Source organism: Canis lupus, chromosome 16, assembly GCF_003254725.2.
Source record: "Canis lupus dingo isolate Sandy chromosome 16, ASM325472v2, whole genome shotgun sequence".
NCBI lineage: Eukaryota > Metazoa > Chordata > Mammalia > Carnivora > Canidae > Canis > Canis lupus.
In genome coordinates this window covers 45,925,090-45,952,047 of record NC_064258.1, presented here as the reverse complement: position 1 = coordinate 45,952,047, position 26,958 = coordinate 45,925,090, and the positions used below count along the sequence as shown (strand labels likewise).

Genomic DNA, 26,958 nt, shown 5'->3' with positions numbered 1-26,958 from the left:
CAGGCAGGGAGTGGGGATGGACCTCTGAATCAAAGCAAATACTCACCTTTTGCCTTCTAGCAAATGCCCTTCTTTTTACAGTAAGTATTCCTTAAGGGTCTTTTTCTTTTCTTTTCCTTTAAGATTTTATTCATTTATTTTACAGAGAGACAGAGAGACGGAGACAGAGCACAAGCAGGGGGAGTGGCAGAGGGAGAGGGAGAGGGAGAGGGAGAAGCAGGCTCCCCATTGAGCAAGAAGCCTGATCCTAGGACCCTGGGATCACGACTTGAGTGGAAGACAGATGCCTAACTGGCTGAGCCCACCCAGGTGTCCCTTAAGGGTCACTTTCAGTTGAAGTTTCTCTTTGATATATTTTATTTTACAATCAAGTCACTATTTCCATACTTATTATTAAAAATAAATAAATTCTATAACCCAGTTGTGGCAGACACCTGCTTTCTACTTCCCAAGAGTCTGTTTTTGCTTTCGTCTTTACTACAGAATCCTGATAATATGCCTATTGCAAAACCTACCTTCCCAGATTTTCTTGCAAACTGTTCTGATCAATAAGCTAAAGGTGAGACACTTCACGTACACAGTAAGAGCAGGGAAAGCTGCTCTGCCCTTTGCCTCCTAACCATTCGCTGCTCCTCCCAGCTGACAGAAATGCCGACTCCCTTCTGGGAGGCACATGCTAAGGGTGGGGGGATAGAGTTAAACCTACCCTGGGCTGCTTCTTGTTTGCAGTAAACCAACCTCTCACTGGGCTAAGTGGTTGTCTTGAGATAATCTCTTACTTAAAGCTGGAAACGTACCTGACACAATCACCTAGGAGCTACTTTATTATATTAGGTAGGTGGAAAGATAGTAATAGACTATATAGCTTCAGAAGTTTTGAAAGGACCTCTGGCATCAACAATAAGCCCTTACAATGCAGTGTGTGGTGTACAGTTTTCAAGTCTGTTATCACTTCCAAATGGAGTGAAGACTGCTGTGACAAAACAGAGCCTATGTGTCTCAAGTCCCAAGAACTGGATCATTTGAATAGAACCAAAAATTTTGGTTCTAAACATGGTAACATAGCTGACACTTCCCCCCACCCCCCTAAAACTAACGCTGAATGATCAGTGATATCAAGAGAAATAAGAACACAGTAATCATCTCCAGGAAATACAAAACAGGAACTCACTGTTTATCCTGTTCTTAGTGTACATGGCCACAGCATTGTTCAGAAAACTTTGAACTTCTATGTAGGTTACCCAGCCTTCACAATATAAATTGAATGATAGAATTTTGTCCTTGTTACAGAAAAAGTTATTTTGAAAAGATATTCAAGGCTGGTAATATATTGAGTTTGAATATTAAAATACCCTTCAAGAGTTCTCCTTACAATTTTTTTTTTTTAAATGGTGAATGCTAATAGTCACAGTTGAGGGGAAAGTATGTTGGATTAGGAAGCCAAGAATTTCCCAGTTTTAAATAAAACTTAAGATACACATACAATGTGGAAATTATTTTAAGCATTCTTATTTCTTGTCTCATGGCTTCTGATTAAATACCATAGATTGAAGAAATGACTATAAATCATAGTACATTCCATTCTATAACAGGCAGTCATGTGTAAATGCTTTGTCTTTCTATCAATATTTGCCAAGAGTATAATAACTGACAACAAGTTTCTGGAGGCTGCCTGCCAACCATCAAATCTGACTCTACTGCTCCCAACAGTGTGGCTACTTGGATTTCCTCATGCTCAGTGTTCTTATTAATGAAATAAGAATCATAGCAATATTTGTCTCATATGATGGCTATGAGGAAGAACGAGCTAACATACGCAAAACTTTTAAAACAATGCCTGATACAGGGTGTCTGACTGGCTCAATCGGTAGAGCATGACCTTGGGGTCATGAGTTTGAGCCCCATGTTGGGTGTAGAGATTACTAAAAAAATAAACTTTAAAACAATGCCTGATACTCATAAGTGTTGGTTTTGCTGTTATCATCATTATCTCAATGATGCACAGCATGTAAAGTTAAGTTATGCGCTTTGAGGATAAATAGTCTTCAGTTAATTTTCTGGTTCTGCCCCTTATCAGCTCTTTGATTTGGCAAGATCTTTGAGAGTCTCATTTCCTTCATCTGAAAAGTGGGGATATCATTAATTACCTTTGAGCATTATTAAGAGGAGTGAGAAGATAATGTGTGGAAACCACATCTGGCTCACAGCAATCATTAGTCATTTTAAAAATCAGATAGGAAAAGATCTCTGCAAATATATTAATTAATCTTCACAAATATATGTACTTTTACTTTGTTGATGGGGAAAATGAAATGGATTGGACACACCTAGATACTGAATTTCATTTCCTTATAACATTTCAGATAGCTCATATTCAGACTTTTATGGATTTTTCTTCTCAATTTTATTTTATTATTTCATTTTTTAAAAAGATTTTATTTCTTTATCCATGAGAGACACACAGAGAGGCAGAGACACAGGCAGAGGGAGAAGAGGCAGGGAGCCCGATGCGGGACTCGATCCCAGGACCCCAGAATCACGCCTGAGTTGAAGGCAGATGCTCAACCACTGAGCCACCCAGGTGCCCCTCTTCTCAATTTTAAATAATAATTCATAGAATTGTCAGACAACTGGATTAAGAAAATTCCCATCTCTGCTAATGACTTTATCTATGGCTTTTGCCTCTTTAAAGCAGCAACATTACCGTCATCTTATTGGGGTGAGTAGAAGAAGGTTGGAGAGGAAAGATACTTGCGTTAAAAGAAATGACTTGGGAGAGGCAGAGAATCGACTTTGTAAAACCCTTGTACGAGTCTATTGTACCCTTAGCAGATGGGAGAAGCAGAATTATAAGCTTATCCATCTTCATTACAAACAAACAAACGCTTACATCCACTGACTACGATGATCATGAATGATAATTGAAGGATAAGTGTTCCTCTATTATAGCAATTATTACACTTAAAAAAAAAAAAAAGAATCAATTCTTCAGAATCACACAGAGCTGACCTGAAGGCTTAATTTCCTGAGTGGCAAGGACTGTCACTTTGGGCAAGTTAATCTGTCTGAACTTTGATTTTCCTGTATATAAAATGCTGACAGTATCAACCACCTCTTTTATGCTAAATGTTGGCAAATTGAACTCCAATAAAAAAATAAAAAAATATATCAACCACCTCTTTTGGGGCTTTTTAAAAATTTTTTTGTTTATTTATTCATGAGAGACACACAACACAGGCAGAGGGAGAAGCAGGCTCCCTGCGGGGAGCCCGATGCAGTCCTCGATCCCAGGACCCTGGGATCCCAACCTGAGCCAAAGGCAGATGCTCAACCTCTGAGCCACCCAGGTGCCCTGTCTTTTGAGAGAATGAGATGAAACTGTGAAGATCAGTTACTTAGTTAAGAGCCTGTTGCAGAATAGGGCGCGGGTTCAATACATTATTGCTGTTTATGCTCTCTTTTTCTTACTGGACTGTTGGCTCTGTAAGGACAGGACTCCCTTTAAAAAGGTAAGCATAGGCAGTTCCTAGAAAAGTGGTCACTAGAATGTACTGTGTGTGCATGTGTGTGTGTGTGGTTCAGTGGAACCAAGACAGGGATACCTTGAAAGGAAAACTAAAGCAACCCCAGAAATGCACAGAAGGCTTCATTTGTTTCAGTGAAAACATTGACAAATGCAACTGATGTTCCGAGGAATAGGTTTAAGTAAAGAGCAAAGAAAGGACAATATTTTCCTCACACAACCTATTTAGGAGGGAAAGACAAGCTGTAAGGGACAGAGAAGCATTCTCAGTGGTGAGTGTTATGGATTATAAAGAGCACCTTGAAATGGGGCTATTTCTCTATATCACCTGCACTTTCTTCCCTCGTACAAAGATGGCGGTGACTTTAGGTCCATGATTTTTCTTGACTTTGTCTGACTTCTTTAATTCACAGGAGTTTTTATATAAAACTCAAATCTTCTAACTTCTCTCTGAACCCCTCCTTCCCCCTCCCACATTCTGTCTTCCTTACACAAGGTGCTTCCATGTTGGGGGCTCATGGGTTTTATGTCTCAATCCAGTGACACTAATCCTAGGTTGGTAGGCTTTGCGTAGCAGTCCTTCCCTAAATCTTTTCTCAGATATGGCACCATTTGGAGATTTTCAGCATCAATTTTGGCATCCCATATTTCTTACCTTTCATTTAACCTTAAATCATAGCTGGTAGAAATATTACAAAACCTACCTAATCGTTCCCTTTACATTCTGACTTTTGGGGTGCATACGGGTACTTTATAGGAAGGCCATTACTAGGACCAGGGTCTGAGGGGCTTTGTCTTGGTGGGGGTGAAAAGGCATTGACAATGTATTCTAGATCTATGATGGGGGTAGATTCTCCCTACATCTTGTCAGTCTGTATCTTGAGTACCAAGGCTACTCCAGCACCAACTGCTACTTCCCTTTGCCTGTGAGGAGCTTTGATAGAGATATGCTATTCATGCCCTTCATGCTCCTAGTGAACTAAATCAGAGGGTAATGCTACCCACGATAGTAGACTCATTTAAAGATCAGGGGATAGTTTTAATGGCAACAAAAGGAAGTTTGCAAAGAGATAAGAAAACAGGAGTGGTAGGAATTCTTAATAATTTTAGTGAGAAGGGATTCAGTGGGGGAAAGAAATGAACAGACTCTACTTTAAAGAGAAAAGTAATATTTGGAGCTTCAAAGTTTAATATTAAAAATATAATTGGGGCATCAGTGTGGCTCAGTGGTTGAGCATCTGCCTTGGGCTCAGGTCATGATCCCGGAGTCCTGGGATTGAATCCTGCATCAGGCTCCCCGCAGGGAGGCTGCTTCTCCCTCTGCCTGTGTCTCTGCCTCTCTCTCTGTGTCTCTCATGAATAAATAAATAAAAATCTTTAAAATACACATTTTAATTGAGACATTGACCAGACTGTCGAGAAGAATAAAGTGATCCTGGGATCAATCAATTATCAAGGAGAATAACACTGTTTATGATAAGTAGAAAAACTGGCCTCAGAAGAGATAAATCCATGAGAAATTATTTTTATTAGTGTAGGGCTCTCTTCGTAAAACTCTCCCCAAAAGTAGAAACCCACAGCTGAGTTTATTTTATGGCGTTATATTGCAATGCACTTATTTGGCAAGTTTTACAATCACACCCTGTAATGAATTCACCTACAAAAAAAGACAAAGGGGACTAAATTCAGGTTGTCCATAAATTTGCATATACAATAGTGGGTAAGAGAAGAAGGAATTGGAAAGATCTTAGCAAATGATGCCCATCGCTTGCGGCCAAACCTGAGCTATAAATTGCAGCGGCTCTACCGTTCTGTAACTCGAACTCTGTTTTCATGTTGCTGATTAAGATCTATCCACTTGGCCTCTTTTTAAAAGACTTGGCGCACACTTGAACACACCTCTGAGACTCCAAAATGGACTTCTGCACCACATTCTATTTTGGGTTAGCACAGAGGTGCTGGAAATTTCAGGTAGCTAAAGAACCCGAGCTGGTGAATGATTCCAGGGTTTCAGAACACATCCAGGCCGTGGGCTCCAATTATTCTTTGAGGTGTTTGACTTACAGATCTAGAACAGGTTAGGTCATCTTTATTGTGATGAGGTTATTCTTCCAGTTAACATAGTATCGTTCTGTTCCCCTTGTCCCTTTCCCCTCAAAAATCAGGTTAAAGTCCAATTTTAAAGCTTACTTTTGTGCTACATTGACATGCTTATTAATCACTGTTTGTAGGAAGTGATATTGCCTTCCATTTCTGACCATCTCCATAGAGAACTCATTCTTATTTACTGTAGCTCATCTCACCCACAGGTGAATTAGAGAGATACTCAGAGCCTTCATGTTTCATGCAGAAATTATTCAAAATGAAGTCAAAATCATTTTATTTGTCAAGATGTAATTTATCAAATCAGCTATAAGTTACATTTATAATTATAATTTATATGTTATACTTATATTAACTCTATATTATATAAGAGTTATATAGTCATAGCAATGAACTTATGTAATACCTTAGATATAATTTGTCAAGTAAAGACAATTTTATTCGACAAATTCATCTTTATCTTTGTTTTTAAAGGGATAAATTTGCACGGTAACCTCAGAAGACACTAGTTTCTTAAAACAGAATCATTCAAGAGAGATCTGATATTTACATCACCTTACTTTTTAATGCAACATTTCATTAAACTCCTTTTTAAGTATTAAAGAATTCTTGAAAGTGTACAAGGTGAGGAATGGTTATGTAATATTCTTGCTTCTCAACCATTTTCTCACTGTCTTAGTACATTTGGAAGTTCCAAATTTTTTATTTGGAAGCTCAATACTTTTGAACTTGAAGTTTCTTCATACATATAGAAACACATATAAACTCTGTGGCTGTTTCCGAATCAAAGTGAGCAGTTCCTCATGGGCTGTGTTTGCCATTTCCGTTTCAACAGGAAACAATTTATCACTATGATTAAAAGGTTTATGGACAGTCCTTGCTAATTTCTAAGCTGATGAAACATGGCTCTAGTTTCACAGACTCCAAGGAGGCAGGAGATTTAGGGTCTTGTTTCTCATTACTTATCTCCACTCCCTGCTTCAGTGGTTAGGTTAACTCTGCTCTGAGAGGAACTAGCACTGGGTTAAGAAGTAAAACAGAAACAAAGAAGTAAGTAAATCAGCCTCTTAGCACATACTGATTAGTGTCCACACTCACACACAATGCCACATTTAAACTAAGACATTCCAGATTCTCACTTACATGATAATCACTGTGGCTCTACAAGTGAAATAAATGTATCTTTGTCATTTCATCTGTTGAGTATGCACTAATGGCTTCCCCAAATGGATAAGGGCTATTAACTTTAGGAATTATTACAAGATACCTGAGTAGCTGAGTGATTCTAAAATTGGAATTGTTTCCATCTCAAAAGACCCAAGAATTATATGGACTCATATTTTACTACATTTATTTGCACACCCACTCACACTTTTAGAAGGTCAATTCAAGTAAAAGTACCTGTAAGATTTTAATATCAAGAATATTAATTTCCTCATTCTCACAATAGTCCCATGGGCTGGTAGAAAGTCTCTCTCATTTCACAGATAAACACACTAAAATATATTTATCACCTAACAATTGACTTTATTAGCTTAGGGCACAATTCAGGATTCCCTGCTCATATTTTCCTGGAATGAGACACTTTAGTGACTCAGCATTGAACAATATCATTGAAATTGTCCTTTTCACATCACACAAATGGAAAGAAGCTGATTTTGGTACTTAATTATAAATATTCCTTAATGTGTATTCTCTGAAAAATTTGAACATTGAATTGAAAACCATGAGGATGGGGAAAAAGTAATTAAAAATACCAATGTGTGCTTTTTTTTTTTTAGATTTTATTTATTATTCATGAGAGACATAGAAAGAGAGAGAGAGAAGAGACACAGGCAGAGGGAGAAGCAGGCCCCATGCAGGAAGTCCGACATGGGACTTGATCCCAGGTCTCCAGGATCACACCCTGGGCCGAAGGTGGCACTAAACCACTGAGCCACCCAGGGATCCCCCTCAATGTGCTTTTAATATAGGCTGCAATATGCTGCTTGTGATGATCCTGATTAAAATGGCATTTTTCATAAACAACTTTGAAGGTTTTTCTGAGTATTAATTCTGAAATGTATGCTAATTTTCAATACAACTTAAAAACTACACCTGTGGGATCCCCGGGTGGCGCAGCGGTTTGGCGCCTGCCTTTGGCCCAGGGTGCGATCCTGGAGACCCGGGATTGAATCCCACGTCGGGCTCCCGGTGCATGGAGCCTGCTTCTCTGTGCATGGAGCCTGTGTCTCTGCCTCTCTCTATCTATCTCTCTCTCTCTGTGACTAAGATAAAAAAAAAAAAAAACTACACCTGTTTATTTTATTTTTTATTTATTTTTTTAAACTACACCTGTTTAATTAGAACGAGTATACTGGCTTTATGCCACACTTTATTATCATGGTATGCATAAATTTATCACCTACATAAGAATAAAATATGGGAAATACATTTATGAATATTGTAAATGTTCAAGAAAAAACTTCCCCACATTTCATATATGTTTTGTTTACACAGGCTCATATACTCATGAATTGGGCAATTCAGCCCCATCTACAAAGTATAAATAGACCTTAAGAGTATAAGCTTCATGAGGGCAAGAACTCCTGTCTTGTGCTTATAGTATAGTGCCTAACTCATATGGAAACCGTACCTAATGTTGATAAAAATGAATGATGGACAAATAGAGTCAGACAAAGAGGGTCAAGAAATGGATATTGAACAGTGAATGCTTTGAGGATGATCTTTTGAATTGTTCTTTTTTTTCCTCTTATTTTTCTTATTTTAAATGGATGATCTCTTTCTTCTGGTGTGTTGAACTTACTGTAAAATGGAAGTTATCAAAAAAGTTATTGCTCACACTTGCTATGTCTCCTACTAGGTAATCTCTTAAAAATGTGAAAAAAAAAGAAGATTGTTGTTCCCTAAAAGTATACACTCTTGGAGTGGCCACTTTTCTTCTTTAGATCAGAGTGCTCTTAACAAAAGGAAATTGTTCAACATGTACATAGCCACAAGGCTCTTAATTCTTCTCAAACTTCAGCTGAGCTGTATTTGGTTCCAAAGTAGAACTAATCATTTGTAATCCAGAGGTAAAACCATTGCTGCCAGTAAACAGGCCCATTGACATTGAGCACAAAAACCAAGATGGCAGTGATCAGTTTCCTAGCAGTACATCTTCCAAGTCATCTCCTAAATTAAAGTGAAGGAAAATTATAATAGTAAAAGGGAACTGATAAAAATATTTATTTCTGGAGATTTTTGTTTGTTGGTTTGTTTTGTTTTCAATTTTGATTGCTTAGCATTGTAACATCATTATTAGATGTGTAAGCATGATTGGTGCCACACAAACTTTCTTTGTTCCTCATCTATCTGTGCCTCCTTATTTTGAAATTTTCATAACTTCAAGAAAATTTAGAAAATATGGACAATCAAAAAAGAAGGAAGGAAAAACCATCCACAACTTTATCACAATGAAATTATTGACCTTCTTGATTGTTTTTTTTTTTTTTCCTCTCTCTCTCTCTCTGCCTCTGTATTATAGTGCTATTTCTGGTCTTTATGAATAAAGAAACTTGGTGCATTCTTGTAAGTGAATGTTTTCATAAAGCCTGAAACAAAAACATGAATAGGATGATAAAATGGAAGTTATAACATTTTCTTTTGGCCGATCTGTATTTCCCACAAATAGGCAGTCTAGAAAAATAAGAGTATAGGGTTTGGAATCTGGCTGACCCAAGTTTGAATTCTATCTCATATGTGACCCTGTGCAAGTTGTTTAACTTCTTAGAGCCTGTTTCCTCTTCCGTAAAATGAGAATAATACCCTCATCAGAATGTTTCTGTGAATAGTCAATGAGAGGTATTTAAAGAATTTGGCAAGCTGCCTGACACAGTATGCATTCAGTGAATGCTAGCTATTATTATTATTATTTGTAAGAATACTTACTGTTAGTTTACATTCCTAACTGACCTTGTAGATCAGAAAGCTCAACATCACATGACATGAAGATTAATTTTAGATCAGTCCAAAAAAACCATAATTAAGCAGGTAAATCTATTGGAAAACGTCCATATAATGCATTCTCAAGCAAGTACTTTAGAATTCTAGGATTAATTAACATTCTTCTCTGTTAGCATAGTTAATGGAAGGATGGTTATTCTTTGAAATTAAGATGTTTAAAAATAGTGATCTCCGTCATTCTATCCCAACATCATGTTTGCAGCTAATACTTTGCATAATTTATAACCAAAAGATTAATTTGCCTTGGTTTGATACAATACAGCCAAGGCCAGAAGTGTGCTGTTATTCTCTTAGCAGTTTCTTTGAGTTTTAAATTTAATTATTTATCTATTGTGGAAGTTGATTTTTCCTTATTTTATGTAGGTTTTTTTTTTTTTTTTTTTTTTTTTTTTTGTAGGGGTTTTTTGTTTGTTCATTTGTTTGTTTGTTTTGCTCTGGACCCAGTCAAGCTCTAATATGTCAAGACCTCTGGAAGATCTCCATTTCTCTTTTATCCCAGGAAATGTTTTTAATAGCGTAATTATTTATTGAGAGCCTGTTTTGTGCTGGGCACTGCCATGGGTACTTCACATGAATTATTTCATATGATAGAATGAGTGGTCCTGTGATCTAGGCATAATATCCTCATTTTTGAGGTGCCAAACCTGTGGCTGAAGGATGTTAAGTCACACGCCAGGGGTCACACCTCCATGATGGCCAGGGCCACCACAGGACCTTATACTCTACAGTTCCCTACAGGGTCCTGCCCTGCCCTGCATGCTCCCTCCATTTCTGCAAAACCAGGAGGACTTTCATGTAGGATCTGAGGAACCTTGACTTTGATAAGGCACATACATGGGTGAAATCAATTTTGGGATATAACATATTAATGAATATCTATTTCATGCTTTCTTTTTCAAAAGAAAAAAAATATTGTCAATTACTGACTTTTAAAATTAAGCAACCAAGAGCAAATAACATCAAATTGCTTACTAAATATAATAAATGGCAAATTATAATTTGAATTTTTATGATAATCACATAAAGTGGTGATAGGATTCAGAGAGAGGGCAGAGAAAAGAGTATGGAGAGACAGATGGGGGAGGAGATAGGGGGAAATTAGACTGGGGCAAGGAGTGTAGGGAGGCGCACTAACATTGGTGAGGGTCCAGCACCGTTTTGGTGCTTGGTGCTATTTAATGCAGCAGACAACTACTTTCATATATAATGTGTGACAGGGAGTCTGAAATTTGTCATTAGATTTATACTTCAAGATAGAGGGAGTTCCATTCACAGAAAGTTATCAATAAAAAAAAATTCAGGGACGCCTGGGTGGCTCAGTGGTTGGGCGTCTGCTTCGGCCCAGGGCATGGTCCTGGAGTCCTAGGATCAAGTCCTGCATCGGGCTCCCGCAGGAGGCCTCTGCCTGTGTCTCTGCCTCTCTCTCTGTGTCTCTCATGAATAAATAAATAAAATCTTTTTAAAAAATTCAAATAGGAGTGCCTGGGTGGCTCAGTGGTTGAGCATCTGCCTTTGGCTCAGGTCATGAACCCAGGGTCCTAGGATTGAGTCCCGCATCAGGCTCTCTTCAGGGAGCCTGCTTCTTCCTCTGCCTATGTCTCTGCCTCTCTCTCTTTCTCTCTCTCTCTCTCAGTGTCTCTCATTAATAAATAAAATCTTAAAAAAAATTCAAATAATACATCTTCAAGCATTGGCCTGGAACCAGACCTGAAAATGTACAGCCTACCTCAAACTCTGGGTATCTGCTTATCTGAGGGGATTCCAGATTATGTTCCCTTGGTCCAATGCTCCTCCTATCCTCTGAAGAGGAGGCTCTATCTTTAGACTTCCATGTCAAATGCTCTCTTAATCATGGAAAGGGGTAGGGAAAGAGGGCTTTCTAGAAGGCAGAATGATAATGAGGAACTGTCAGATACCTACTAGGTTGGGGGCCCCTGTGGGCCCATTCAACATGAGGCAAGAACTGGGGTGATGATGCTCTGGCCTGACTGAGGTCCTGCCCATGTGGGGTTATATGGGAAGGGTATAGCAGGACTCATGCATCTCAAGCACCCCAACCTGGAAAAAAGTTGCATTTCCTCAAGCTGGGAAGAGTGTCTGCCAGGAGTGATGCCCCATAGTATCATCTCATTAATCATCTCATTAAATATATTGCATTTGATTCACAAAAGACAAGATGTTCATGTATGATGCATACAAATGCAAGCTGTGTGCTGCGTTGGCCTCACAGGCCTGTTACCCAAGCGTGTACACCTGACCCTGCACATAGAAAGGCCAGTGCTGGGTTTAATACTCTGTGGTTATCACTTTCAAATTATTAACAATTCTCGAATAAGGGGGTATCACATTTTAGCCTTGCACTAGGCTCTGCATATTATGTAGCAGTTTCTGGTTGTGTAAAAGTTCAACAGAAATAATCAAAGTCTCCTCAAATTTCTGAGACCTTAATTTCACATCTCACATCCTTGAAAGATAGAAGATTGAGGTCTGAGGGCAACTGTGGCAATTCCTCCCACTGTCCTGCCCTTATATAAGTTCTCTTTACTCCTCCACAGCTCCCCGCCCCCCGTAAGCTCTCTTTCATTTACAACTTCAGAAAAGATTTTTATTCTGGTCCCTCTCAAATAGACATCTTTGGCACAGGCTCTGAAGGTCAAGAGCTGTGCTGTGTACTATGGCAGTGACTAGCCACCAGTGGCTACTAAGCGCTTGAAATGTGGCTAGTTCAAATTGACATGTTGTTAAATGTAAAATACAGACTTTAGAAATACACACACGCGTGCGGTTATAAAATAAGTTATGAATTTTTCTTAATACTGATTATTTACTGAAATCTTTTGGATATATTGGGTTACATACTATATATTATAAAATTGATGTCATCTTTTACCCTTTTTTCGTGTGGCTATTAGAAAATTTAAATTTACATGTGGCTTCAATTCACAGCTTAAAATTTATTTCTATTGGTCTAAATCTCCTTTTTTTTAAAAAAAAATCACATTTTGATCTATTCTACCCAGATATCCCACTTGCATCTCCATCTCAAAAAGTCTCAAACCAGTGTCACTATATTCTCCTCTGAGTGTTCTTTTTCCATCTTACTTTCCCAAGACAGTAAACTGGTAATCAAACCATACCCTTGCCCTCATCCCCAAATGAATATTAAGTACTACTGATTCCTTCTCCATGTCTCTTGATTCTAGCACTTTCTCTCCAGACCTACTGTCCTGTCCTAGCTGAGGCATAGAGACTTTGTTCCTCTAGTTTGCACTATCCCTCTATGCGACATCACTGCAATACCTTATCTCACTCTCATACTTTTACACTGCTAGATGTCTTATTATGGAAATCTTATTAATTCACTTTCTCGCTTGAACTCTTTCAGTGTCTTCTAATCTAACTTAGTGTGACACAGCTACATTGCAATCTGACTCCGGTCTGCTTGTCCAATTTTACTTTCCATCTCTCCATAGCAGGCACCCTGCATTCCAATCATACCAAGGGCTATTAGTCCTTGGAACATATCCTTCTTGCCTCTGTGCTTTAGCACATACTGTTCCTTCTTCATGGTGGGCTCAGCACATTCCAAGGCAAATGTCCACATATTCTTTAGCCCCTAAACATTTCCTCAGTGATGGCTCAGCTCTTCCTCAGACAGAGTAGATCCTGTGTATGTCATACATCTCTATTAATGCAATACCACACTGAATTAAGATCGCCTATTTTTAAGGCTGTTTACCAGTCACTGTTTTAAATGCATTCCAGACACTTAGAAGAGTGACTGACACATCATAATCTTGGCTGAATAAATCCCTCACTCTTTTCTCCCTGCCCCACCACTTTGGTTCATTGCCTATTTTTCTCTTGCCTAAAGGATTGAAAGTATCTCTCTATAACTATTTCTTACTCTTTTAAACTTGATATATTGTTAACAGTTACATCTTTTTTTTTTTTTAACATACAAACATGAGCGTTACTTTTCCTCACTTAAAGAAACTCCAATAGTGGTTTTATTTTTTCAGAGAATTAATCCAAACTACTTAGCATGAGGCTGATCCTGATACTGGTGATAAAAATACCATTCCTTCTGTGCTTCTGATGAGCCAGGTGCTATGCCAATCCTTTACAATAATCTCATTTAATCCTAATGACCATCCTCAGAGGCGAGTTCTATTATATCCACTCTGCGGGTAGCGAAATAAAGGTCTGGAGAGGTGGAGAGATTTGTTCTCACATACTCAATTAGCAATCACAGAGCTGGACATGAAATCCAAAGTTGTGTGACTGCCAAGCCCATCTGCTCACCCTTTACCACACCAGACCCACTTCTTCCTATTGTTTCCACATCCCAGACCCATCAAAGCACCTTCAGTGTTCTTTCATGTCTGCTTCATTTGCACATGGTGTTCTCTGGACCCACAACCTCCCCAGTAGCTTTGCACACTTCTGAAATCATCTGGGCGGATCATTCACACCTATTATGAATGTTCGCTCCCCCCTGGGACTTGTGATGCTGTATGATTATTAGGTTTTCTTCCCTCATCCCTGAAGAGGGAAGCATCCTCAAGAGCTGTGACTGACCACTCACCACTGAACTGGGATAGCCTGGACAATCGGTGGTATACAGCTCTTGCCTTTCTATTGAACTCATTTCTATAAGAATGATAGTAACCCTTGCAAACTCTTCTTGAGCACTCTCCACATGCATTCTCAATATGAATGCACAATCCATGTAACATGCATAATCCACTTCATACTCACAAAACTTTCTGAGATGATGTCTTTCTCATTCTTGTTTGTATTTCCCAGGAAAGTTAGGTTTGTAGCACTTGTAACTTTAGTAGAAAAAACTTTTGTTCATTGCCAAACTCATAAAATAACTAGCTTGCCTAATACTCTGGTGGTTGTTGATTTGCCTTATTTCTTCCCAACAACTGTGTTTAGACCAATGAGATGTCATGTGTTTTTTAAAACAAAGAAATAAAAAAATTATTACTTGCTTTTAAAATTCATGTGTGAAGATAAAAAAAATAAATAAAAATAAAATAAAATTCATGTGTGAAGATAAATGAAAAAACAACTGGTATTTATTTTAAAATAAAATAAAATTCATGTGTGAAGATAAATGAAAAAACAACTGGTGGAAGATAAAAAAAATAAATAAAAATAAAATAAAATTCATGTGTGAAGATAAATGAAAAAACAAATATTTAAAAAACAGTTTAAATATTTTGACCTCAGTATACTTACTGACCACGTTCAATGGCTTAAAAACAAAACAAAACAAAATCTACTTTTTGAAATGTGGATATTTTCCTACAGAGTGGCTAAAAAGGCATCATTATACTCTTTTATTAATAAAAATGTTATAATCAGAAAAATGACTTTAGTAGAAGTAATACATATTACTGGAGGTAATATAATATTGATAGAGGTAATATATTCTCAAGCTATATCAGAAAAAATGACTTTAGTAGAAGTAATACATATTGCTGGAGGTAATAATATAATATTGATAGAGGTAATATATTCTCAAGCTATATACAGCGAAATCACCTTCCAGATTCTCTAAGAAACCTCCCTTCCCCAAGCTAGCTATTACTATCTTCTAGAACTTCACCTCTTGAGACAGAGTTTTTACATATTCATTGTATAAAAGTAATTTTTGTGTGTCTTTTTGAAGGAATAAATAAATGCATTGATTATATCCCCCTTACAGCACTTTGTCACTTTCTGTCTTCAAATATAGTAAATTAGGGTTCCTGTCTCTTTCAGTAGTCTGTAAGCTTTTTAAATGGCTTTCAGGCTCATTTTCTTATCTTTTCATCCACCTTAAACACACAGTAGGTCCTTGATGGATGTGCAATAAATGAATACATGAATGATATGAAAACCCAAAATCCATTTGAAAATATACACTTATAATTTTGATGTCATATTACACTTAGGTCTGTTCTCTCATTAAGCCATACCCAGAAAGTTGGATCTTTCTCATTCTCTGCTTTTCCTATCATAGCCTCCTTTTCAATGTCATATAAAACCAGAAAGGATATGACCAGTGAACTTATATCAATGTAAAAACAATCCAACAATCTTTAAAAGTCTAGAAAGAGGAGAATTAGAGGACTTGTCAGTTTATGGTCAAGTCTAACCACAGGAAAGGGTGACTCCAGATATTTTAGTCCTCTCAGCAGTTATGAACTCATAGCCTTGATGTATTTATTTGTTGGGCATTTGTCACCTGGCATTATACTTGCCAGATGAAATTCTTACTTTGTTTCCCGAAAGAATGCACTGACCAATTAATTTTGGGGAGTTATAGTTCTTGATGTCAATCAACGAGGGACCATTCTGTTTTATTGGTGAGATAAAATACTCATACTCTCTGAGATGCATTAGATAGAATGGATAGAGATTCCTCAAAAGTTTTTTGCTTTTGGTTGGAAATCAGAACATAGAGATTTTATTTATTTATTTTTTAGAGATTTTATTTATTTATGAATGACAGAGAGAGAGAGAGAGAGAGAGAGGCAGAGGGAGAAGCAGGCTCCATGCAGGGAGCCTGACGCGGGACTGGATCCTGGGACCCCGGGGTCACGCCCTAAGCCAAAGGCAGGCGCTCTACCGCTGAGCCACCCGGGGATCCCCCAGAACATAGAGATTTTAAACCAATACCTTTCCTATTTTCTATTGAACTCAAAAGCTCTTTTGGTTGCATGACCCCATCTGATAACAAATACTTGGAGGACCAGGGTCTTTTTTGATCCTGGTTCATAACCTCCTGTTCTCTCCTCTTTTCAGGTTTTAATCTGGACCATGGAAACCTAGCACCTCTTCTCACAGGCTTGGTTAGAAGCAAAATGCAATAAATGACTGATGAATCTGGAAATAAGGCAGTTCATGAATGGAACATTCCCCAGGAAGCTTAATTTTATGATCATAATCTTTTAGTTCTTGACAGTTGCATAGTTAAGTATCAGTGCCAGGAAGAGTGAGCCAGAGTTTTGAGGGCATGTTTTCCCAGTTCATTTCAAAGGAAGCAAAAGTATAGGCATCAAAATGATTATGGTGCATTTAGTGCACCACGTAATAATATAGAGATCAAGTTAAATTATTTTACCAGATAACTGCCAATACGAGGCACATGTCGCACTGAAGGGACATTTAGGACCTTGTGTCAAAGGAACATGATTTTCAGACTAAAGTAGATTATGTAGGGCTTTGATTGTCATTTGCTTTTATTTATATAATGAGGGTGATGGAACCCCTCTCTGCTGCCAGTAAATCTAGAAATTAATTTATAATATATTAAAAACACTTTGTGCACTTCAGGAGGAAGTCTTTTTTAATTCAAGAAAAAAGTCATTGTTGTATAAATCAATCAGTTATGTTAGTCTTACAAAATTAAATCTCTGGTAGAAAGGAAGTCAGTGATATAATCAGCTTTCAGACCACATATCATATAAAAATCAGGTTTCTAAATAAAATCAGTTTCAAAGAATTCAGGATATATTACCAGTCATCTGATTTATTGACCTAAAAAAGCTCTTTTCCCAAAACAGATATTTAAAAAAAAAAAAAAAAAAAAAAGAATAGTTTTTCCGGTAAAGGAGGTATCTATGCTTTCCCGCATTTTTGTTTTCTTGATTGTCAGAAATAACCGACATATAGCTAAACTGTTCAGGAGATTAAATCAGGGAAGAAGTCTATAGTAGTTTAAATGAGCGAGATCATTTTAGATTGTGTTTCCTCTGTTGAGAAGTCTGATGACTTAAAAAAGGATTGCTCTGACATTTAACTTAGTGTTTTACATGAAATTCTAACCGAAACCACCGGCCAACCAAAGTATAAAAAAACAAAGCAAACAAGCAAACAAAAGCTAAGGATGTGTGAACTGAATTAATTTTCTCATGATGAAGGTTACATGGAAGCACATACAGTGTATATTACTTTGACTCCATCTCTTTTCTTTGGTGTAAATAGTATTTGTTGTCATTTGATACAACCACCTACTTGGGCTAATCAGCCATTGCTCATGTACTCTTGGTCATACATGTGACAAGATGGTAGTGGTAAAAACAGAATAAAAGTCTATTGCTTTCTCATGGAATTCACTTCCATATGCAAATATTAGACATATACAGAAACTTCATTAAAATGAGATTACAAAAATATAATGTACAAACTGGGATGAGAGCATCTAAGAAGGAGCAATTAAATGTGTTGCTCAGGAAATATCTTTTTGGGAAATAATTTAAGATCATTTGAATACTTCTAGAAAATTCCAATTCAAATGACCTTAGAAGTTTTGTGATTTCCCAGATCTTTCATTATGAGTTAACATGTATAAAGCTCTTGGGAGAGCAGCTAGCACAGACTAAACTCTATATAATTTGATATTATCAACATCTTTTGGATTGAAGAAATTGAATAATTTTTTTCTGTAGTTTATTGAAACCTAGTTACTCAGGTTTTTAGTGTGTTCTTAGTTTTAATCAGAAGCAGATATTTTGACTGACCTTATAAAGTTTTCCAGCTCTTGTGGTTTTTAACTTGAAAATATCTCCCAGACTGAGATCTTTTCCTATCCTGAATTCTCTGTTTAACTATATTCTAAAGCCTTAAAATATCGATCTTAAATCTTGTAATTTTAGGTTCGAACTTTTCTCTCTAAGGCTTATTTAAAAAGGAAAAATTTAACTCTCTAGTTGATGATGTTGCTTGATGAATGTGACTATAACCAGAAGCTTTAAGAAAGTTAAGAGTAGAAATCAATTTTTCTTGGTCTGAATTATTCGCCAAATGATGTGTTACATTTGAGCTTTATCTGAGCTTCTGGTTCCACTCTTGTTTTATATGATTATTAAATAAAGGGCTTTTTTAGGTCAATAATTCAGAAGACTGGTAATATATCCCAGATTCTTTGAAACTAACTTTATTTGGAAATATGACTTTTTATATATGTGGTCTGAAAGCTGATTATATCACTGACTTTTTTTTTTAAGATTTTATTTATTTATTCGTGAAAGACAACACAGAGAGGGGCAGAGACATAGGCAGAGGGAGAGCAGGCTCCCCATAGGGAGCTTGATGCAAGACTCAATTCCAGAACCCTGGGATCATCACCTGAGCCAAAGGCAGATGCTCAACCACTGAGCCACCCAGGTGCCGCCCATTGACTTGTTTTATGTAAATTATTAAATATACCTCCTTTACCAGGAAGACCATACTTTAATTTTTAAAATCATAGTATTTTCTAAGATGTTTATGTTTTTTCTCCTTTGTTTTTGTGATTTCAAAAAAAATCACAGTTATTGTAAATTGTTATTTTCTCTCTCAATTCAAACAGTATTTTCTCATCAGTGTTTTAGCATTACACAGGGTTGTAACACAGGGGTGGAGGGGAAGAACTGATCACTATGAGTCATTTATCATTCCGCAAATACTGACGGAAGATTTCATATATTGACCTGTTTGCTGCATGCCTGCAATGTTCAATGTTCCAACTCTATTCTAGAGCAAGCTGAGTTTTCCCTGTAACTTTCTGCCTAAGCAACCTGTACCTTTTCCTATTGCCAGTTCTTGCCACTCCCTTGCCTCGTGGACTGCCATTACCTAACTTGTTCAAGCCCGTGCCAAAGGTAAATCAAGCAACACAAGTTTTTCACACTGTTCCAGAACAGCTAAGTGGTTATAAAGTTTTTTCTCTTCACTACTAATAAAGCTATGCTATACAAGTTTTCAAATCTAGATATTAAGAGGTAAATTCTTTTAGAAGTTATCTATCCCCACAGGATGCAGTACAAAATAGTCACTCTACTGCAGATTAAGTGTACTTATTTCAGAGAGGGTTCAAACTGTTCACCACATGACACAATTAGCACAGGACAAATGAAATTGTTATCTAATCTTTTTTCCTTTGTTAACTTTAGCACAGAGAATTGAAATAATTAATTATTCAATAATAATAAATGCAAAGGCATCTTGGTAATCAGAATAGCTCACTTTTCGGCAACAAACTGTTGCCTTAAACTTTTTTTGGTTAGTAATGTTAAGTGTAGGAAGACCTTATAAAGCATTATGATCGAATATTAATACAGCTCAAAGAGGCAGAAGTAGCTGACTTGTCACCAGGTTGATTCCCCCACAAAATCAAAAGCATAGGCATGTTTTGTTTTTAATTAACGAGCTGCTGTCACTACACACGTTCACCTTCATAGAGGATCAGATGTCTTTGAAGAAGCTAACTACACCTGCTTAGAAGGAAGAGGAACTTCAACTTTTTAGAGGAGGACAAAACAAACATTTATATCAATACATTTTCTACAACATGACCAATAATAATTCCTTAGAATGTCTCACTTGCATATGCTTTTTTCTGTGCATTAAAAAAAAAAACATCTTTCTTCCATTCCCTACTTGTACTCTTAAAATTTTTTTACAAGTCCTACAGAGCTTGGTTACAAGCTAATTTTTGCTATAGATTTTTGGATTCCTTATGGCTGACCCTTAGAACCACGTTATTCTCAAACGGATGTTCTGGATAGAATATCATGAGGTTTAGAGCCTGCAAGTTTTATGCTGTTCCTCATGTCCAGCTCCTCCTGAAAAAAATTTATTAGGAAAAAGAATCTAAAAAGAAAAATTATTACTACATTGATTGGACCAACTCTCCTTTTTAAAGCAGGGTATATGATTAATTATAAGAAAGTATTTTTGATGTGCAATTTATGCTGACTACTGAGAACTCATCTCAAAGAAGGCTAGAAGATTGAATGTCTAGGGTAAATAAAATAAAAAACTTAAAAAGTAGACAACAGTACAAGTTTTTAGAATCACTGAAATTATCAAATAGTGTATTTCATTAAAAATAAATTCTCCTTAAATTATAACATGGATCTAAAAATAAATTAGGAAATATAATAAGAATATTGCTAGATTTTTTTGAAGGTAGGAAAATCTTCTTTGAAAATGAGACCTTTGGCTAGATTCAGGAAATGTGAGAGCTTTTTTCTTTTCTTTTCTTTTCCTTTTTTTTTCCCCCCAAATAATGCTTTTTAAAGGTGCAGAATCAATGCTGGATTTATGTATACCTGACCTATATGGGGAAGAGGAAACCACTGTCTTTTGGCTGAAATTCCTAGTTGGTAAAATAGACATTTCTGTTTTGAAGACAAGGGAAGAATAAAGTATAGTGTAGTTCTATATGGCTACATTAGGCTTCTAAAACTTAAAAACAAACAAAGAAACCTATCTTTGCTGGTTCTCTGTCACTTACTCAAATAAGATGATCTTAATTGAGCTGAAGGTGGAATAAGAGTTTGTAATTGTCATATTTAGAACCCAATAGTTACAGAGCTGTTTCCTTATGGCTAAAGGTATATGTCTCAACTTTTCAGAAATGATATAAAGAGATTTTGAAAAAAAAAAAAGAAAAAGAGATTTTGAAAATCCCCATTTAATTTTCTGCAGTAATAGTTTAGAATTTAATAGACATATCCATAATTAAATAATTAATTTGAAAAACTTTTTAAAATGTTATTTAATATAATCAAATATTATACTACTTTATTAGAAAATGCAAAAAGAACACACTCATTTTGTTTGAATATCAAATATAGTTATAAATAATTTAGGCCTTCAAAATAGAACTTACTTTAAAATATAAAATACTAAAAATGATGCAGAACTACTCTGGACTCGTATGTCCTAAAATCTAATTGCTATATGTAATTTGAAATAACTGATTAAACATGAGTAGTCTTCAAGAGAAACAGAACCAGTGCCATCTTATGCTATTATTTAATTAGCATGCTATACACTAAAATCAGCTGGAAAAAAAGCCAAAGTAAGCCTTAAAGGACAGCATGATAATTAAGAGTGCCACTTCTCTTATTTTTATCATAAAATTCAGTCCTGGAATACAGTGTGAAAAAGCCTAGAAACCTGAATGTAAGTGATTTCCTAATTATTTTGATTTTTAATTCCAAACATTTGGATATTTTAAACTCCTAATCTTTGCTAATTTAGGGATAAAAATTCATATAATATTAAATACAACTTTTGCTGTCAACATGGTTATCTTGGAGACCAAGGATTATATATTATTTCTTCTTAATAAAATTTCTAATCCATTCTTATTTTTTATTACAGCATTGTGGCAACTTTTCCATGAAAAAGCTATAAACATTTAGGCCTAATTTAAAAAAAATAATTATTATGCCATCTAGTATAAAAAAAGTGGGAAGTCCCTATAACCAAAAGTATGTTTATACCAAGAGAGATATTAACAGAATATTCTCTCCCTCACCCAGGAACCCACATTGTAAGGAAGCATAATGTAACTAGTGATTATCAGTAACTTTTTAGGCTTATTTAGGCAAATTAAAAGAAATTGTGATCATAGATTTTATGTCAATTATTTGATCTCTTTCTAGTTCATGAGCTCTACTTTCTTCTAGCTTCAGTATGCAAAACAATTCCATAAGTATCTTTGCTATAATCAGCAATTATGAGCAATTCAACATTAATCTTAAATGGTCTGATTTTAGAATAAATTTCTAAATTTAGAGTCTGACATTCAATAGCTTTTATCAAATTGTGATACTGAAGCCATATTTTCATTATCAGGGAAGTTAGAGCCTAATTGCTGTTTTTAAGTATCCTGGGTTTCTCTGATAAAAGGTAGTATAATATATAATGGGATTTCTTTTTTCTTTTTTTTTTTTATAATGGGATTTCTGCTTCAAGATCAAATCTGTATTTACAGTAACTAATGAGAAAATAGTGAAGTTTGAGGTTACCAGGATAATGACTGAATGCCAAGTCCTAGACACTGGACAAAGTACATTCAGGGGTCAATAAAACTCTGGGAGCCTGTGAGCAGAGGCAAATGCAGTTTGGTGCAGTGGACAGAATATAGACATAAGATTCAGATGTAGCTGAAAGAGAAAGTAAGGAAGTGTCTGGGGAGACATCCTGGCTGCATTTTGAAGGATGCATGACAGGTGGCTGCCACTTTAGGGAGATTTAAAGAAAAAATCTGTGCAGAGGCTCTGCAAAACTTTGCTATAGTGCATTTGGGAAATTATGAAGTGTTTGATATTGCTAGCAAGTGAGCTGGAAAGCAACAGAAAATGAGGGTCTGTAAATAGCCAAAAGCTAAGGGGCAATCTTGAAAAATAGGAATGGTATTTCTGTATGTGGTTCTCAAAGGCATTGAATTAGTAACTATGTAGATATGCTGTGTACCAGTGGTCCTGGAATGCTAATCTTTCATAGTGTATTGCCTTTAAAAGGTTATTAATGTAGGAAAAAATAATACAGGTATGAAGTCGGTGTGGCACTCACTCCTCCCGTGGGCCAAGGCTCCCATCACACATAGCGGGCACGGCAGGCAGGTGTGCCTTAGGGATTCCGCACCCTGTTCTTCTCAAAGCTGCCCTAAGAGAAGCTAACACAAAATTGTTTTCTTGCTGCAGGTCTTTTCACCGTGCTAATTCTTAGAATTTTTTTTTTTTCCCTCACTGCAAAGCTTTGAAGGGAATTAAATTGGAGAGAGACTCCACCTTTAATTCTGTTGTAATAGAATCACTTCCTTGGCTGATATTTTTATTTACAGAATTTAACTCAAAACGAAACCTGTTCTTTAGCTTTCCTTTGAAAGTTAAACATAAGCCCAAGGCTGTCACTTCACCATTTTTATCCCCAACAAGTCTCACACACACAGATAGGCATTATTCCTATTTGTTCTCATCATCAAACATTTGGACATGAATCCCTAGGTCGAGTTTGCTCAGTCTGTGTCTCTAGATCTTGAGTACTGGTGACATTTAGAACGTAAGTTTCCAGAAGTATTATCCTTGTACTTTATAATTCTTTTATCTGAGGTCTGTTGACATTCCTGTATCACCTGAAACAGGTGATGTAGGCTCACGTGTAGCAATAAAAATTCTATTATTATTCTTCATTAAAAGGTGATACCCATATCATCTACATTTTGGGGGGAAAGGTAGCAAATAAAAGTATATTTCTTAAATGTAGATCTCAGATACTATTTATTTTACATTTCATGGCAGATTCAGTCCTCGGTAGAGGTTTTTATTCAAAGTTTTCAACACAATGTTTTTCACTGAATATTTTCAATAGCATTGTAAATGATCTGATGTGTCGGTAGACCAACAATAGAACGGACTTAGGTAAAACTGGAATGTTGCTAAAACCAAATGTAATCATCCTTTGGTCATTTCCTTATCAAGGATTTCAGTTTGACTGACCAATTTCAATTCATGGTAACAGCTTTGTTCCTAAGAGGCTCTAAATCAAAGAAATGCTCGCTAAGGGGGCAGTTCCTACTGCAATCCAAAGTCTGTGCTATTATCACGTAGCAGTGACAGCAAACATCCGCTGCGAATGTCAGCCTACATTTGTAGGAGGTGTGTGGTGTTTTGGGTTTCACTCTATCTCTGAAACCTATCTGCTTGTGAGAAAAACTGGGCAATAAAAGAAGTTTTACCGGCACATACTATAGCTGAGCTTGGACTCAATGCAGAGATTTCACTTCCTTTCTTTCCCTGGATTCCGAGCCTGGGGAGCACAATGGGGGTGTTGTGCTCTGGGCTAGCGTGGCATGCATGATACTAGGAGAGGACGTGTGAGCAGCTTCCAGTTATCTACACCGTTTGCTTTACAACTACCCTGAACTAAATCAAATGGCACCCCAAGACTCTAAGTTCAGGATAAGCGAGTGCAAAATCCACCAGCTGTTATGACCTAAATAGGGAACAGAATCCCTGAATTCAAATGTAGATACACCGGGTGTGCTAAGAGTTCAACAAATCATTGATGAGGCTTCCGAAATGCTGCACAGTTATCAAGCTGCTGATTTTCCCCCTAATTCTCCTTAACGCACGCCAAGGTACAGTTAATTAAAGGATCCATTGTTTATAAGGGAGAGAGATTGTTACTTACAAAGACTGTCCAGAACGACAGGCTGTCATGGTTTGTCAAAACACGAAATATCTTAAGACTCCAAGGCATATCAGTAATGTTTTTTTGTTGTTGTTGTTTTGTTTTTGTTTTTTTTTTTTTTTGGTCACACAATTTCCAGGACATGAATCACTGCAACAACTCTGTTCCCACACTATTTTGTGGACATGCCTGCGTGTGAGTGCATGTGCATGGTAAATCCAGAGAACACAATGAAGGTAAATCTTTTAGGTTGAGTTTCGCTCCAAATGATTGCTATGCCCTGCTTTAAAAAAAAAAAAAAAAAAAAAAAAGGCAAAAAAAAAAAGGCAAAAAAAAAAAGGCAAAAAAAAAAAGGGGGGGGCAAAAAAAAAAAAAAAGAGCTTACCTTTTTGAATCCAAAGCGGGGTGGATTCACAGGGACCTCCTTCCCAGCCTCGGCCTCGGCCGGAGGCAGATGCTCTGGGAGCCCACAGGAAGCAGCGGCGCCGCGTTGCAGCCCCGGGCCGGTCCGAGCGCACCTGCCGCTCACAGGCAGCAGCCGGGCCCGCACCGGCGTTTGCAGAGGGGAACAGCCTCCTTCCGGGTCACTAGCTTTCAGGGTGAGCAGCTAGAGAGCTGCAGCGAGGAGATTGCAGGGAAGGCTTGCCTGCCCCCAGACAAAAACCCTTTGGGCCGCCTGATCGCAGACAGGCAGCATTATCGCTCCGCATTCCACTTTCTCCAATCAGCTAATCGCAGCGGCCGTCAGCAGCTCGTCCGGACGGCAGCTCCGGCTCGCGGCGTGCGTGGCTGCACCCACCGCCCGCTAACGTGCCCATTGCTCCGCTCTTCTCCGAGGGGATTTGGAAAGGACGCTCCTTCCAGGGGGCGGCTCAGCAGACCGTGCACCCCCCCCCCCCCCCCCGGGCTTCCAGGAGGGAAATGGCTGGTGCTCGCAGCGCCGCTGCAGGCCGCTCATTGGGCTCCCTGGCTTTCCGTGGCCATGGCAACAGCCAACAGCCTCCCTTCGACGGCAGGCACCGCGGCTCAGGTGCGGCTCGCCCCCGCGGCTGCTTCATTTCTTTCCATCGAACTCATCATTTTCCTTTTCCCTCCCCCGAGGACGGGAGCTTCCGTCCTCTTTCTCGCCCCTTGGGCCGGAGCGCGAGGGGCTCTGAGTTTTCAGCCTCTGTTCCACGAGGCCGTGCTCCTTGCACGGAGGCTGGGAGGCTGGGCGGGGGGCGGGGGGGGCCTTCTCGGTAGCTGCATTCGGGTCCCTCCTGGTTAGTCACCCGCAAGTCCGCAGAGAGACGCTAGTGGGAGCCACTGGCTGGAGGCCTGGGGGCTCCGCGGCTGAGCACCTGCCTCCGGCCCGGGGCGTGACCCTGGAGGCCCGGGATCGAGTCCCGCCTCGGGCTCCCTGCATGGGCCCTGCTCCTCCCTCTGCCTGTGTCTCTGCCCCTCTCTCTCTCTTTCTCCTCTCTCTCTCCTCTCTCTGTGTCCCTCTGGAATAAATAAACAAAATCTTAAAAAAAAAAAATAATGGGAACCCCTGTCAAAACAGGTTGTAGCTTCGCGTCATCTCGGAGGCATAAGGGAGGTCTGCAGATGCGGGCAGTATCACCTCGTGTTTTCAAATAACATGCTTGAAGCCACTTAACTGAAACAAAGCCCCAGGACTCATTCTGCGTGGCCCAAATGACAACCAAGTCCCATAAAGGTATCTGTTAGACGCAACCTAGGACTTTCATGTATCGAGTTACTGTAGTGTATTTTTAGGTATTACACAATCTAAGATAGAATTTAAGAAAAAAATCCTGATTGTTTCCTATCGCAGAAAATGATTAACTTAGTTATAGTTTATTTGTGATTTAAAAATATGTTACTGGGTGCCTGGGTGACACAGTTAAATGTGCAATGCTTGGTTTTCACTTGGGTGGTGATCTCAGGGTCATGGGATCAAGCCCGGCATTAGGCTCCTTGCTCAGCATGGAGTCTGCTTGAGAGTCTCTCTCCCTCCCTCCCTCTCTAAAATGAATAAATATATCTTAAGAAAAATAAAGAGACTTTAAAAATCCAAACCAAATTAAAAACTCTTTGCTTGGGTAGCCCGGGTGGCTCAGCGGTTTAGCACTGCCTTTGGCCCATGGCCTGATCCTGGAGACCCAGGATCGAGTCCCACATCAGGCTCCCTGCATGGAGCCTGCCTCTCCCTCTCTATGTCTCTCATGCATAAATAAATAAAATCTTAAGTAATAAGATTAATAAATAATCTTAATAAAATCTTAATAAAATAATCTAAATAAATCTTAATCTAAATAAAAAATCTTAATAAAAACAAAAACCCTTTGCTTTAAACATTACCTCCAGGAGGAATA

The 26,958-nt window shown here is 37.9% G+C and overlaps 1 protein-coding gene across 7 annotated transcripts in view; it reads right to left on the bottom strand.

Moving 5' to 3' along the window:
* Positions 1-25,148, bottom strand: part of SORBS2 (sorbin and SH3 domain containing 2) — a 214,648-nt gene extending 189,500 nt beyond the window's left edge. For all 7 annotated transcript variants that reach the window (XM_049095158.1, XM_049095161.1, XM_035700170.2 and 4 more), the window contains exon 1: positions 24,987-25,148. The gene's annotated coding sequence lies outside the window, so the exon portion shown is untranslated. The remainder of the gene's footprint in view (positions 1-24,986) is intronic.
* Positions 25,149-26,958: the final 1,810 nt, after the last annotated feature.